This window comes from Sciurus vulgaris, assembly GCF_902686455.1.
Source record: "Sciurus vulgaris genome assembly, chromosome: 4".
NCBI lineage: Eukaryota > Metazoa > Chordata > Mammalia > Rodentia > Sciuridae > Sciurus > Sciurus vulgaris.
In genome coordinates, this window is record NC_136464.1 from 13,223,324 (window position 1) to 13,239,894 (window position 16,571).

A 16,571-nucleotide genomic window follows, 5' to 3' on the forward strand; every position below is an offset into this window, starting at 1 on the left:
ACGTGTTTGTGTGTGAGTGTGTACGTGAGTGTGCAAGTATGTGAATGTGTGGGTGCCTTGTGGGGGTGTGTTTGCCAGTGTAGTTTTGTGAGTGTATGGGTATGTGTGTGTGTGTGTGTGCTGGGTCACGCTGTAAAATATATTTCTTACTGTGGGTCACAATCATAGAGGGTTAGGAATCACAACCTAGAGGAACTGTAATGTGAAACAGCTTGGGTATGTCAGGAGAGAGAGGTGGGAGTGATGGCCCCGGGGGGGAGACCCCCAGGAGAGGTTTTGGACCAAAGAGCACAGGACCATTGGCCAGCATGCGGGCACTGGACCCCATTTGCTCTGGGCTCCAGCAAGTGCAAACAGTCTAAGAGTCTGTGTGGGGAGTTGATTTATTTCCATATTCTGAGACACACCTCTAATAACATCATACATACCTTTCATCTAAGAAAATATCCAAATGACATCTATCTCTTGCTAATAGGAATTAATTGTCCTCCTTGGCCTCTTCTGTGCAGATCAAGTTTCTTTCACACCATGGTGGCCACTTGGATTTTGCTCTAAAACCACAATAATTACAAGCATCATGTATGTCCCTTCTAACTTCCCAATTATGAGTCATTGTCTTCCCCTGGATATTTTTATACCTAACTCATGATCAAGCTGCTTTGCCAAAATTGTGAGTGCAAACTGTCCACAGCCACTCCTCCAAGAGTGGGGCCTGGGGGCCTGGATAAATCCTGCAGACTCTCTTGAGGAGTCCCTGGGTCTAAGTCCCATAGACCACAGGAAAAAAAAAAATGCCCCTGGGAAGAGGGTGCCCCTCCTGAGCCCACTCTATAAAGGATGGCCAAGAGCCGAGAAAGACGTCACGCAGATCGTGATGCGTATCATCAGATCGTTGTGGCCATGGCATTCCCTGTGGGGTTTCCCCCAGGAGTCTCCAAATTTTCCAACCATGATGACTGTGTGGCTTCCTATCAAATGACAGTGCACTTGGCAGTGCATCTAGCACTGTGCTCCCCGACTTTGGGAGAGCAAGCCCGTGGTTGTGACTGAGAGATACGTGTTTCACCAGCAAGAGGGGTAGCACGTCCACAGCCTGGAGTGGGTCCCAATTCCATCCATGGTTCCCAGCCTGGACCTGGGCTGAGTGCACATGCACCACAGCGAGACACACTTTGGCCTCCAAGGGAACCTAGTTGAAATCCTGGATCTGTCATTCCTTAACTGTACGATGTGGGCGCATCCTTTAACCTCACTGAGAAGCTGTGTCCTCTTCCATAAAACCCGGATGATAATAGCTACTTCAAAGGGTTACAGTGAGAATTAAATAAAGCCTTATGTGAAAAGTACTTAGCACCAAATAGGCACTCAATAAATATTTGTTATGAAGTGTTTGAACATTCAGACTCTGGAGTGAGCAGCCTGCCACTGAAGCTCTGCCATTGATGCACCCTGGGATGGGCAATTTACTTAATCCTGCTGAGCCTCTGTTTTCTCATCTGTAAAGTGGGGAACATATCAGTGCCTACCTTCCAACATCCTGTGGTGGCCTTGGGGAATAACTTAATTGAATAAAGTGGATGGTAAAAGAAACCATATAGTAGAATAACACAATTTTTTAAACTTCTTTTGGAATAGATGACTTACAAAAAGTTATAAGAGTAGAATAAAGAATTGCATCTACCCGTCCATATTCTACCTCCTGCAAATATGAAGCCTACCCTTGTTGCATCTCTCTCTGTGTCTCTCTCTCATGTGTACAAACATATGGGTATAAATTTAATTTTCTCCTGAAACTTTTGAGAGAAAGGTAGAACTACAATGTCCTTTTATCTACCAATACTTCAAAGTCTATTTCCTAAAAACAGGGACACTCACCTATATAACCACAATGCAATTATGAAAACCCTGAGGTTGACCGTGATAAAATAGCATTATCTAATCTAACTCAGATTCCACCAGCAATCCTGCCAATATTCCTTCCTGGCCCAGAATCCCCAACGCAGGGTGACATGTTCTATTGCCTCCTCATGTCTCTCTAGTCTGCCTGGACCTGCTACAGCCTTCAGCTTTCCTTCTCTTTCATGGTCTCAACTACTCTGAAGAAAGCATGATTATTTTGTAGAATGGCTCTCCATTAAGTGTGTCTGATCACATGATCAGATCCAGATTGTACATTTTCAGCAGCAACACCCCAATGGGAAGTTATGCTTTCTCACAGCAGCATATCAGGGGCACGCCATGTCGATTTGTCCCTGTCACTGGTAATGTTGACGTTGACCTTAGTTCTGTGGTGCCTGCCAGGTTTCTGAACTGTAGACATCTCCCCTCTATCATCCATAAGCATCTTGCAGAAAGAGACTTTAAAACTACCTTGATATCCTGTCTTTCATCATAAGCTCAACCAATAACTTTATTAACCATTGATGATTCTTGCCTGAAACAATTATAACTATAGTAGATGCCAAATTGCAATTTTCGATTCCATCCTTTTTTTTAATCAGTTATTTGAAAGCTTCTATAATGAAAAAGTTCCCCTTTATTTATTTACTTATTTATTTCTATCATGAGCATGAATTCATAAATTCTTAGCCCTTCAAGCTCATGAATTAAGGTGGATGTTAGAATTTGCATTAGTAGGAGCATCCTCTACTGACATCAACGATACATGTTATTAATTAGCATAATGGATGAAATTTACTAAGTATTTGATTTTAAATCATCTCATTTAATTCTCATAATTTCATAAGTCTAGATGAGGAAGCTATACCTCGGAAAGCTAAATATACAGAATCAACAGTATGTATGTTGACGAATTGGGATTTGAACACCATCTGTCTCCTGAGTCCTTGCTCTTAATCGCTTTCATCTGGAAACTTCAAAAAGCACTAGAGAGATGGTTCTGTCTTGGCCCAGCTTCTCAGCCTGGGCAGGAGTCCAGGACACCTCCTTCTTACCCTTAGCTTCCAGGACCTCAAAGCTCTACATGAGCACAGCCTGGGACGTGGTAACCATTCAGTCGTTAAAGGCCTCCAGGGGTGTCCCTGGCATCCTAGAAGGTCAGAGTTCAGGGGCCCCTGAGATCCTCTCCACCAGCCCCCCGACTGACAGATGGGGACTAGGAGGGTTTCCCCTTGTCCAGGATCTCTCAGTATGTCAAGGGGCCCAGCAACAACTTTTAAAATTAGAGCAAACAGAGGCAGTACTGATCTTAGGACCATCTATGCAAAGACCCAAGATCACTACACTGAGCCAGAGAAACTACCAGCCAGCCCACACCACCAGCCTCCCTTGCCTGACCTAATTCACTGCCCACCAAGGAGCCTGATCCTCGCCCATTCCTCTGCTGTGCCTGTGCCCCCTTCCACCCAGTCACTGGGCCTAGACCCAATATGATCCCCCATTTCTATCTACAACTGACCCCAGGGAACCCGTCTGACCTAAATTAGGACCAAATGGCTTTTGTATTATAGCAAAATATATGTAACATCAACTTTATCATTTTGACGTGTGTGTGTGTGTGTGTGTGTGTGTGTGTGTGTGTGTGTGTGTGTCACTGAGGAGGGAACCCAGGGTCTCACGCATGCTAGACAAAGGAGCTCCACCTCCAGCCCTCTTCACTGAGACAGGGTCTCACTGAGTTGCCCAGGCTGGCCTGGAACTTGTGATCCTCCTGCCTCAGCCTCCTGAGTAGTGGGATGCTAGGCATGCACCACAAGGCCTGGCTGAACTATTTTTGAACGTACAGCTCAGTGGCCTTAAGTACATTAGAATTGTGTGGCCATCACCATCGTCCACCTCTGGAACTTTCCATCACCCTGAACTGAAACTCTACACCCACTAATAACACTGCCTCCTCTACTCCCCCAGCCTCTGCTGCCCCCTATTCCACTTTCTGTCCCTGCGAATTTGGCTGCTCTAGAACCCTCATGTAAGTGGAGTCATTCAGTGTTTGTCCTCTTGTGCCCAACTTATTTCACGTAGCATAATGTGTTCGAGGTTCCCATTAGTGCATGCATCAGGATACAATACGATTTTTATTTGTTATGTCTGAATAATATCCCCGTGCATGGACATGCCACGTTTTGCTTCATCCCTTGAAGGACATTTGGGTTGCTTCCACCTTTCGACTGTTGTGAATGATGCCATTTTGAACATAAGGGTACAAATATCTGTTCAAATATCTGCTTCAATTCTTTCAGCTGTATAGCCAGAAACGAACTGTGACCTCATATGGAAGTGCCACACTATATTCCAACACTCAAGGCCTTTTCACACACAGTGCCTGAGGGTACTCCCTTCCCGTCGACACCCGCATCTACCCTCTGCTTTAGTTCAGAACCGTGGGATGGATAACAGTAATGAGCTTCAGCTCCAGCCTCCAGGGATGGAGAGAGCCACCGAAAACACCCCTGTGTCCAAAGGCCTCTCAATAAGAACCCCCACTGCCCCACATGTAGGGACAGAACATGGACTCTTGGTAATGCCCTAACTTCCACCAGACAAGGAAAGGTCCTCCCCCAAAGAAGAATGCAGAGGTGTCACTTGGGGGACAATGGAAATGCACCCCAAGAGCCAGCCCCACAAAAATACAAGTGTCTGTTCTGCCCCTCTATCTAATTATGATCCAGTGTCTCCACACCCTCTGGGGACTGGGGACTTGTTTGTTCGCACTGACATATCTATTATTACTCTTCAGGTAGTTAGGAGAATCATTTGCAGCATTCATTAACAAGTATCACCTCATGGATTACTAAACGGCAGCTCTGCTTCGGCTAATGAGCCCCAATAGTGTAATACTTTACATATTTTATAGCAAGACAATTAAGCAACATCTTGCTTTTATAGCAGGCCTTAAAATAAATCATTTGAGATACAAAAAGGAAGCAGAAGTAGTGGTGCCTAGCGTGCATCAGCGGTTAGAATTAGGAAGAGGAACTCTCGCTCATTCTCTTGACTCACACATGCACACCTACTCCATCAGCAGAGAAATGACAGGTGGGCGGGCTTCCGGGACTCATTGCCCAGCTTCATGATATAAGGCATTTAAATAAAATGTGTGAGGTTCACATGCAGAGAAGAGGTGAAGGGACAAGAGAGGAAAGAAGAATGGACACAGTGTTGACTTCGCCAGCAGGAGGGGTGGAGCGCCATGTGTTGGGTGCACTCCTAAGTGTTCTTCACGCTCTTCATTTAATGTCATGGAACCCTGCGGGCAGATGTTAGAACCCTAACATGAAGATCAGGGTTTCTAGAAGTTTTTTCTAGATGGAGAGACTGAGACTCCCAGAGGTTGTCACGGACTCAAGGTCATGTAGCTCGTAAGTGGCACGGGTGCTTCCAGCTTGTCTGCAGTTTCTGAACGGCCCTCACCTTCCGGGCCCCGTGTGACCTCCATAACGTGCATGCACTGTGCTCCCCTGGGGCAGGACAGAGGGCCTCCTTCCTGTGTCTCATGTGCCTCTTTGGCAAGACCCCCCCTCTGCCATGGCACCACCCCATAAGCCAATCATAAAGATGTCAATGACTGACAATGAATTTGTGAGTTCAGCTGCCAGATAAATAGGGTCCCCTCTGCCCAGCAATCCTGGGAGAAGGAATGGGAGGACTTCGGTCCCACATTTAGTAAAGAGGAGACTCTAGAGAAACGAGTTTCAACAGCAACCACCCCACCACCCACCCAGATGTTAATCTTCTGTTCCACATGCCCTTCCTAGCACATAAGGTCTTAGGGCTGCGGTAAGACAGGAGTGTGTGAGCGGCTGACCTGGGCATCAGCCAGGCCACCAACAAAGCTCCAGGTGCACCCAGGAGTTCAAGACTCACCAGGACACAGCTTTCTCATCTCTGGGATGACAACAGGTCCTTCTTGTTTGCCTTTAAAGCTTGAGTCTTTAGCCACTGGTAGAGTCTCATAACTACTTCCCTAAGGGGGGACATGGTCCCCAAGGCTGGTCCTAGTCCCATTTACCCTAATGGCTCTCTAGGGACTGTGGCCAGCCTTCCATGCCTGCAGGCCACCTGCCAAGAGGGAGGTCTTACCATGGATGAGGCCAGCAGGGAGAGCCTTCCCAGGCTCTGTTTAAAACCTCCTGCTTAGGGGCCAGGATTGTGGCTCAGTGCTGGAGCGCTCACCTCGCACATGAGGCCCTGGGTTCAGTCCTTAGCATCACATAAAAATGAATAAATAAAAATGGAGGTATTATGTCCATCTACAACTAGGGAAAGTATTTTTAAAAAATACATCCTGCTTAAACAGCACAAATGCCCCTCTGTAGGAGCCTGGTTAAATATATGTACTGTGTGCATGTCATACAATAGAATACTATGCAGCTGTAACCAATGCATTGGTCAGGTCTCTCCAAATAGGAATGGAGCTAACTCCAAACTACATGCTGCAGTGAAAAAGTTACAGAGCATCTACCTTTATTATCATTAAAAAAATAAGAATTCCCATTCACACATGCTTTGTGCATATATGTTCTAGTCCCTGAAGTATCTAAATGACATGGAAAGAGAAGTTACTTCTTCTAACAGATGCCTTCTAGATGGGGAGGTCTGTGTACATAAATGAAAAACTTGATAAGAATGTCATCAGATATACCTTGGAGCATTGAATCATGCAAAAGTCCTATTTTTAAAATATTGTATTTTAAATCTTGCAAACACCCAGGAAGGAACAGGGTAGAACTCAGACAAGTTTGTATGATTCCCCAGCCACCTCCTGCCATCTTGGTCCTCAAGGGCACTGGCCTGCTCCTGATGTAGACTCAGAGCGAGCGTGACGATGACTCCAGATGCCAGCCCGCCCTGGGGGGACTGCTGAAGCCTAGATTTGACCCCCGTCTATTAACTTCATTGGAAGGGGACTGGATGGGATGGAGAAAGGCAGAGGTGTTCTGAAAAGTCTCATTTGAATCTGTCATCACCTGCTTATAAGTCACATCTCAGCCACCTGGGAAGGCCCCCAGGCCACCTCCATCTTGCTCCCTCCTGCTGTCCCCAGGTTGGAAAGCATAACTTCATAGGTTCTACTTCAGTTCTCCCCACGCCTCAGGGACCTTTCCAAAGCCAGCCCCTCTGGTGACTCCTTCTGGATGCTCATGTCTAGTTGCCAGCACTGGGTGCGGGCATCCCAAGGGCACAGACCCCACGTAGCATTGGGCATCTCCACCCCCCTGACACGTGGTGTGCACAGGAGGGATTCACACGGTGTCTGTTGGGTGTGTGTCCAAGCCACCAGGATAAGCAGCTGTTTTGATTCCCATTTTACTAGAAAAGAAATTAACATGATGAGAAAGAGCATAGTGAAGGACAGACTCAATGGCTACAAGTGACGCCAATGGACAGCAAAACAAACAAACAAAAAAGCCATCCGAAGCAGATACCATTGCTCTCCAACTGGGAGCCCTTTGGCCCTGTGGTTACTGGGCTCACTCTGCTGCTCATCTTGCAAGTTCCAAGCCTTCAAGTCAAAGATGGGGTCCTATCGGTTCTTCTTACTAAGGAAATGAACATGGATAATACGCTTGGAAGCATATGAATGAAAACACTCAGTGGTCTAGTAAATTCTCTGCGTGGGGACCATTGAGTCCCTTCTCATACTGTGTTATGTTCACTGCTGCCCTCCTAACACAGACACGGTATTGCAGCATTTCTCACTGACAAGACACATTCTCCAGTTAGGGCGCCTGCTCCAATGTGCCTGAGAGCTGCCAGTACCTTCCAAGACCCCACCTGGGCTCCATCTGGTTAATCCCACACAGGGCAGAAGGAGAGTTCTGTGGAGTGGTGGAGGCTTCGAGGGGGTGAGGCCCCAGAAAAGAAGGTGAAGGATGTCCTCATGTAAAGATGGCATCCAGGTTTTGTGTTCTGGGCGGTCCATGGAATTCCACAGGAGCAGAGAACAACCCTTAATCAATGCTCAGCAAAATACAGACTTCCTCAACGCTCCCCCGTCCCAGCTGCCCCCACAAAAATGCACCCAGACCTTTGATTCTTCCCTTTTGAATTCCTTCTTCTGTGAGGTCTGGACAAATGATGAATGGGGACAGGGAACCTAGTTCCCAGAAGGCCACCATGTCCACTGCTGTGCAGGCCAGGCTGCCTCCTGGGCAGTGGATGGCCACCATTGCTGTGCAGGACCAAACACAGGGACCTTGATGAGCTGTCACCTTGGAGACTGGAGCCAGCATGTGGGCTGCAAGTCTGCTGCATCCTAACACCCAAGTCCCACCAGGCCTGGGTCTGAAAATGAGGTCCGTCAACACTGCCCTCAGGCACATGTCTGGATACCTGTTATGGTGTGGGCATCCCCTGAGGGCCTGTGGGATGGGTGACAACAAGAAAGGAGCGTGTCTTCTCTCACAAAGAACTAGGACTGTTGACTACAGCAGGAAGCATCAACCAGCACATTCTGGAACACAAGAAATTAGGCACTGAGGAGAAAGTGGGTGGTGGGCATAGTATCAACAACCGCCATTCCCTGAGGGCCTGTGAGGTGCTCGTCACGCCACATGGAAATACAGTGGTGCAGGAGACAGACAAGGCCCTTGATCTTGTCCCTCTTATTCTGTAGATAGAGACAGACAGCCGACTACTAAACACAGAAACTGAATGGCAGGTGCTGGGAAGAGCCGGGAGCAGCGTGATGAGTGACGGGCGGCCTTTAGAGGGGTGGTGGAGACCTCTCTAACGAGGTGACAGCCTGAATCGAGATGAGACTCCCTAGGAGGCTGCAGCCATGTTGAGATCGGAGGACAGCTCATTCCAGGGCAGAAAGCAAGTGATGGACAAGCTTCCACGTGGGAGCAACAGAAGGAATTCCAGAGAGGGTAGAGTGAGGGAAGGAGAGGAAGGGGTGGTAGCAGGTGAGATCAGGGATGTCAGCCACGACGTTCTCATGGAACGAGTCAGAGACTCTGGTAAGAAACCTGGATTTATTTCCAGGTAGGATGACGACACCACCAGAAGCTGGAAAGAGGACAGGGATGTGACCGATCCCTGCCGAAAGGCAGGGGCAGCACCTGAAGTACCAGGTGAGAGGTTTCCAGGAGCCTAGGAAATGTGGTGGTGGCCCAGACTTGGAAAGAAGCAGTAGAGATAGGCGGGAAGTCGACGTGGAAAGGCATTTTTAAGGCAGATATTTTTTAACTCCTTGCATGTGGGGTGGCAGTGGGAGGGGGTATGGGAGCAGAAGGAATCAAGTGAAACTCACAGTCCCTTCTGTTTGTCCCCTGTTGCTGGCACCATACATTGCCCACAAGAAGAACTAGTTATCACTTGGATGCTTGGCTGTCTGTTGGCAGGTTCAGTGGTGGTTTAGTTTTTTAGATGGTTGATTGGGTGGCAGGCTGAGTGGATAGCTGGTTAACAGGTAGATTGGTAGTTGACTGGTTGAGTGAGTGGTTGGGTAGTTAGGTGCACGGATGTGTGGATGAAGGATTGGTTGATGATTGGGCAGGTGGGTAGTAGAGAGGTAGTTTTGTTCACTGACCGATTTAACAACTGCCCTGCTCACTGCGCAACCTCTTCTTTCAGGGTCCTTGACAGCCACCCAACTCCCATGAACCCGATTCCTTGCTCCGACCAACACCCAGCACTTACCCTGTCACCCCGGTGCTTGCCGTTTCCTCCAATTCTTGCGTCCTCAGGGTCTTCCGGGCCACTGACGTTCCAGTGCTGACTCCAGATTCCAGGGGATCTTTCAGTGCAGTGGAGAGTTGTACACGGCGCCCCTACACTTGGCCCAGCTTTGCCTCTTAGGGGCCATGTGGCTCTGGGTATGTCACTATACTACTTTCATAAAATGCAGCTGAAAACATCTGACCCACCTTCTCAAGGGCTCATGAGAATTGAATGAGAACGAGATGTGAGGGTGTTCAAAAGATGTGAGGGGTTGTTCTCATGACCCTGTTATTGCCATTAAGGAACAATGGCTTCCTGCCTGGAGCAGAATCTTCCAAGTTCTGAGCTCCTTAGTCTTCTTCAGCTGTGGCCCCACTGTCAGCCCAACCTGTACCTAGAGCTCAGACCTCCGTGTAGGTCGTGGTCACTGTGTCCTTGGTTTGCCCTTCTCTACCTTGGATACCCCGTTTTCCCTTTATGCCAGTGTCCACCACTCACAGGTCTCCTTTAGATAAAGCTCCTGCCATGCTATCTGTCTTCTGGGTCTCTATAAAAAATAAAACTTGTCCCCTAGCTCCAAATCTCAAGCTCTACATCTAGAACACAGTAAGAACTCATTAAGTGCACGTGCATAAATGAGGCTCCACTACTTTTACAAACCATCTTTTGCATCGGTATTAGCGGACTTTTGCTGTATAACCAACCCCCCCAACAATGTACTAAAACAAGTGCTGGTTCATATGCTTCTATGCTGGCCAGCCAGCTCTTGTGGTCTGGGCTGCAAGTTCCAGGACAGTCTCACTCCTATGTCTAGGACTGCTGGGTGCCTGGGCCCGCTCCAGTTGGTCTCTTATTCTCAAGGATGCTAACTGGGTTTCTCACAAGCTGGAAAATGAGTTCCCAGCAGCAAGAGAACACAAGCCCTGTGCACATGAACTAAAGAAGCATCATGCAGTCACCATCTGCTGGCTAGGTAAGTCACACAGCCAAGCCCAGAGTCAGCCTGGAAAAGAACGAGACAAGGGTACTGACACAGGAGATTTAATTCATTCAAGGTCATTAATGCAACAACCTACCACACTAGGTAACTCAGAATGGCTTGACTGCGCCCACATTCCGTAAACTTCTCTGAGAAGCACAGCATCAAAAACCAGCAGGGGAGCCAGGAAGATTAAGAGCAGCTGCCTATGAGCTGTCAAGTCTGGCTGGAATCCTGAGAAAGGAACTGAAACTCTCCATCAACATGATTATGTGCACTCAGCATGCACATGCACATACACGCGCGCGCACACACACACACACACACACACACGCACAGTTTTCCCAGCTGTATCAGTCAGCTATTAACACATAATGCTGCATAACAAAAAGCTTCAAAACATCAGTGCCTTATGACACATATTCACCTTTCTTACTCCTGAATCTATGGGTCAGTTGGGGTTCAGTTTTAGGCTCAGCTGAGTTACTATCTTTTCCATGTCACCTTCTGGGTTTAGACTTAGAGAGCACATGCTTCTCCTGGGAGTGGTGGTGGCAGGAAGGAGAGAGCCCCATATGCACTCACACTTCTATCTTCTGCTCACATCACTCCTGTGGCATCCCACTGGCCAAAGCAAGTTACATGGCTAAGCTCACGGACAAAGAACCTCCCTGTCCCCCATGGAACCATGCCCAGGTGTGGCTATAGAAGACTCCAACATGGATGTGCAAGAATTTGGTCCAATTTTCAATCTGCCACAACTCGCCACCCTAGCCCTCCTGACCTTTACTCCCCACACCAGCTCCATGACTTCAAAGCTGGAGATAACCAGCAGGGAGCCAGCCTTGCCTTGGCAGGGGAACACCATTCTCCCTGAAGACTTTCTGTGCCGAGGTACCACTGTAGAAATGACTAAAAAGATGATGTGTGAGTAAAATTCTGTCTCCCCACAGAGGAGAAAGTTCTAGGGCCATTTCAGAAGAGAAGCACCCAATTTCACCTATTGTGAGACTCATTACTAGCATCCAATGTCACCAACATCTTACAGACAAAGTTGAACACCGGGGTATTGGCTGAGTTCCATACTTGACAGAGATGCTTGTCCAGGACATATTTTTATCATTAAACCCCCTTCTAATAGTTAAAACAGCAGAACATTTTTGAGGTGATTGGTCAAAATGTCCTCAGGAAACATGTTGATTTCAGCCACCTGGTTAGAGCAGATGCCCTGATCTTCTTTTTATCTTGTTGAGCACCTTTATTGATTTATTTTCCTTCTCCTGTGTAAGGGGAAATACTATTCACTAGCTTAAGGAGCTTCCCCAGGCCCTGGGAATTGGGAGCTAGGGGATGCTAGGAAGCAAGAACACGTTAAGGTGCACCTGCCACGTGCCAGGCACTACATCAGGAGCATTAGGGATGCAAGCATGGCAAGGACTTGTCCTCACCCTCACAGAGCATGCTCTCAAGGTAGAGTCATAGGAAGAGAAGGCAGCACATGGTGCAGATGATAAATCCTGTAAGAGTCTTAAGGATGGGGGAGTTCCGGAGGCTGGCTGGACCGGGATGGTACAACTTGAGATCATCAATGTTTGATATCCAAGGGACTAAGATTGAGAAAGATGATCTGACCAGCACAAGGATTGTGAACCAGAATTCAAACTCAGCTCTAATGAACATGGGTCCCGGGTTTGTCCATGATATCAAAGGACATCCCCTCACTAACAACCTCCCAGAGATGTCTGGCTTAGACTTGTCTCAAGATTACATAGTGGAGCCAGACACAGTGGCACACGCCTATAATCTCAGCAGCTCTGGAAGCCAAAGCTGAGGCAGGAGGATCTCAAATTCAAACCAGGTTCAAACAACAGCAAGGCGCTAAGTAACTCAGTGAGACCCTGTCTCTAAATAAAATACAAAATAGGGCTGGGGATGTGACTCCGTGGTCTTGTGCCCCTGAGTTCAACCCCTGGTTTGAAAACCCCCCAAAAGTATAGTGGAGATAGATAAGCAGGAACCTCAGCATAACCTTCCCAGCCTAGGCTGTGGGCCTGGCTTCACCATTTTCCAGTGTTTTAATTCTCAGCAAGTCCTTCTGTTGGAGTCTGATCATCTATGCCTGGAGAGAGGGTGTAAAAACAGAGAATATCAGAATCATAAGAGCTAATGCAGGCCATGGAGTCCAACCAGCCACAAGATACTTGAAGCCCCTCTCAATGAAGGAGATGTAGCCTATACCTGAATATTTCTGATGATGGAGAACTCCACTCTCTGGGAGACCTTTATCATCTTTAGACAGGTCTTTTGGGAAGTCCTTCCTTACAGTGAACTGAGATCTCTTTCTCTGCTTGCCCCAATGGTCGACCTCCCTGTTGAGATGGGCAGAGCCTCTTCCTCCATAGGAAAGTCTTCCCTGCACCCCTGGCACCCTTGAACTTCTCCTCTGCCTGTTAGACAGCACTGCCCATCCTCCCCAGCACTGATCTCATGCTCTGGTTCCAAGGCTCTCCAGCACCTTGACTTCTCATCTCCGGAGAGCTTCCACTTCTTCTCAGAACTGCAAAGCCATGGATGGAAGCCAGTGGTGAGTTCTCACCAGCACTCTGCAGGGAAGTCCTCTGTGGGGAGCCATCCGTGCCTAGCAGAATCAGACTTGGCTGAGCCACGGGATACAGAGGCCTGACTAGGAACTGGCAGCCATGAGAGACTGTTCCAGACTGCCAGGGAGTAGGTGGCCCTGTGTGGGAGTGGCTTAACATCTGGGGATATGCTAGTTCCCTAAGCAAATGGCTTCCCTAACTCCACCCCATCCTGTTCCTCACAGAAGCCCCTCCCATCTGGGTCCCTTTACCTGTTTGACAATAAAGAAAGATGAAGGGGGGTCCTCCATCTTGTTGGAGGCCAGATCTGGTATGGTGCGATCTGTCACACGCCCTTCCTTTTGAAAAGAGTATTGACTCCTGTGTGTTTATTGATTAGATAAGTATTGGTAATTAATTGATTTATTGCAGGCACCATCCTCCTCCAACAGTTAACCCTTCTCTCACCCACTTGGGACGCGGCTGAAAGTCCCACAGTCCTCCCTGTGCCTCATTTCTGTCCTCACAGCCTGACAGCAGATTGGCATTTCCTCCACACTTCTGACTCACTTGGGACCTTCCTTCTGCAGCTAGGTCTGTTCCACATGTGTTGATAAGCCACACGCCTCTGTTTTCATTAGATGGTTGCATCTGGATTAATCCGAATACTGAATCATACGCTTACCTTGGGTATCCTTCATCTTCCTCAACTCAGTTCTCTGCTGCAATTGCAAAGAGGCATTTGTGTCTTCTAGGATTTGTTTCTGGTTGATTTGACTTGCACTGAGCTTTGGCTTTAAGATTGGAGCATGTTGAGACCTAAAAGAGCCAATCCAACCCTCTCCTGTATTTGTTTTATTTATGTGTGATTTTTTTAATTATAAAAATTAGAGAAAATGTTATGAATGGATATTTCACAGAAAAGAACTACTAATGGCTCTTAAATATATGAACAGATGCCAACCCTCATGCATAATAAATGAAGATTACTCACCAAACATGTAAAGATCAAAAAGTGTAGGAAGGAGACATACACTCATATCAATGGCAAAAATATAAACAGAGCACTTGATGAGAGCAATATAAAAAATGTCTATCAAATTATAAATGCAAAAAGAATTAAAATGCATGTGCCATTTGGCTCCCTTTAATCTCTTGAGAATTCACTCCACAAATACACTCAGATATGTATGAAATTAATTAGGTACAGTGATTTACACTACAAGATTGTTTATAAAAGGTAGAGATTGGAAACTACATAAAGGGTCATCAATAGTGAACTGGTTAAACAAATTTGGTACACACAGGGGAATAATAGATGCTTTAAATGGAAGGGTTTCTTCCATTGACCATGATGGAAAAACTAGGCCTGTCTTCATAAACAGTTCTAAAACTGGATTAAAATAATCTTTTTTTCACATTAAACAACAGGCATTATAGCACTGTGGTCCCTCAGAAAGAAGAAATGAAAACTATGTGCATTTACATAAATCCAACTTTCTGCCTGGGGAGTAAGGGACACTTTTTAGACTTTGGCATCAGGAGAGGAAACTCAAGCAGAGCATAGTAGTCATGCTGAGTAAGGAGACAGAGACTGGAGTTCAGAGAGGTTAGGCTAGCTAGGATTTGTGAAATAAATACTAGAGAAGAAGAAATCACCCAGAGAAAGGTCTCAGAAATCACCATAGAGACCCCACATTTCTTTGTCTTACTACTAAACAGTTCATAGGCCAGGTAAAGAACAATCCCCAGGATAAGAAAAACTACCAGAGTTCAGGCAGGACTGGGAAATGTTCAAGTACCAAGCCAGACTGTACACATTTCCTTCAATATCCAAGCGTTCCACAGACCAAGAAAATCTCATGCCTTAGGAATAGGATTAAATAAGTCCTGAACTAAAGGCTATTGTACACACACCCCATGAAGATTGTCTTAAAATGGTTGCACTGTTCCTCCAAGTAAATGAGCTACCTGGAGAACAAAAGACAACACATTTTAAATGAAGTCAATAAAATCCACAATGGAACATAATAATCACATGTCTAGCATTCAATCATGAGAGAACAAAGAAGCAAGAAAATGTCACCTATAGCTAGAAAAAAAAAGTCAGTAAAAATAGATCCATAAATGGTCTAGATGACAAAATTAGCAGAAAAAAACTTTAAAACAACTACTATAAGTTAAAAGACGTAAAGAAAATATGAACATAATTTGAACAAAAATGAAAAGTTACAAAACAAGTAAAGCCTTTAAACTGAAAAATTTAACACATAAAATAAAAAGTTCACTGGATGGTCTTAATAGCAGATTAGATACAGCAGAAGAGAAGATCATCAAACTGGAAGACAGGGTCACAGAAACAACTCAATCTGATGCCCCAAGCTGGTGGCAGTGGGTGGAAAAAGAATGAAAAGAACCAAAGCAACCTTCAGGACAACACTGAGCAGTCCAACATGCTTGTAACTGGAATTCCAAAATTCTGAAGGGTGGGAATACATGAAGAAATGATGACTGAAATTTTTCCAGATTTGACAAAAAGTTCAATCCACCTTCCCAAGAATGCCAATGAATCCCAAGAAGAATGAACAAAAATAAAACCATACCATGTCACATCATAATAATCAAATTGCTGGAAACAAATTAATTAAAATTGTGTTAACCAATTGATCCTAATTAATTAATTCAAATCTTAGCAGACTTGCAAAAGAACAAAGTAAGAAGGATTGACGACTCCCTTTAAGAAAAATGTAATATAGGAGCAAATGGAATAACAAACTTGTAATGCTGAAAGTAATACAGATGGATGACAGATATGTTGTGAAACCAGAAAAAAAAACTTTTAAAAATAAAGACAAAATAAAAACATCTTCATGCCCTTCCATGAAAAACAAGATAAGAAAGTTTATAGCCAGCAGATCTGCAATACTAAGAAATGACTTTAAAACTCCTCAGAAATTGAAAGAAACATGACATAACACCAGACAAATTCAGACTTCCATGAAGGATCAGAAGGAACAGACACAATAAATATGCTGATAAATATATTTTCCCATTTTAAGTTTCTTTAAAAGAAAATTGATGGAAAGTAATGAAAAATAATGATCCTATGTTGTGGAGTTTATTATATAAGTCCAGATAAGAAAAACGATGAAAGAACGAAAGACAGCAGAGAGAATGGAAATGTTTGATTATAAAATTAGTTCACTATAGAGAAGTGAAACAATACTGTTCAAAGTAGATTGTGATAAAATTAAAGATGCATATTGTAAGCCCTGAGCAATCACTAAAAGAAGGAAAAAAGAAATCAATAGAGAAGATAAAATAAAATACCAAAAAATTCTGAACTAATTCTTTTTGAATCAAAAATAAAGGAAAAAAAAACCAGATGA

The 16,571-nt window shown here is 45.6% G+C and overlaps 1 long non-coding RNA gene across 1 annotated transcript; it reads right to left on the reverse strand.

Moving 5' to 3' along the window:
• Window positions 1–7,047: 7,047 nt before the first annotated feature.
• LOC306659217 lies at window positions 7,048–15,031 on the reverse strand. The gene is made up of 4 exons (XR_013763245.1): window positions 9,604–15,031; window positions 8,293–8,413; window positions 7,735–7,869; window positions 7,048–7,499 (listed from the first exon to the last, which is right to left on the reverse strand). It is a non-coding gene; the product is annotated as an uncharacterized lncRNA (long non-coding RNA).
• Between the last annotated feature and the right edge of the window lie 1,540 nt (window positions 15,032–16,571).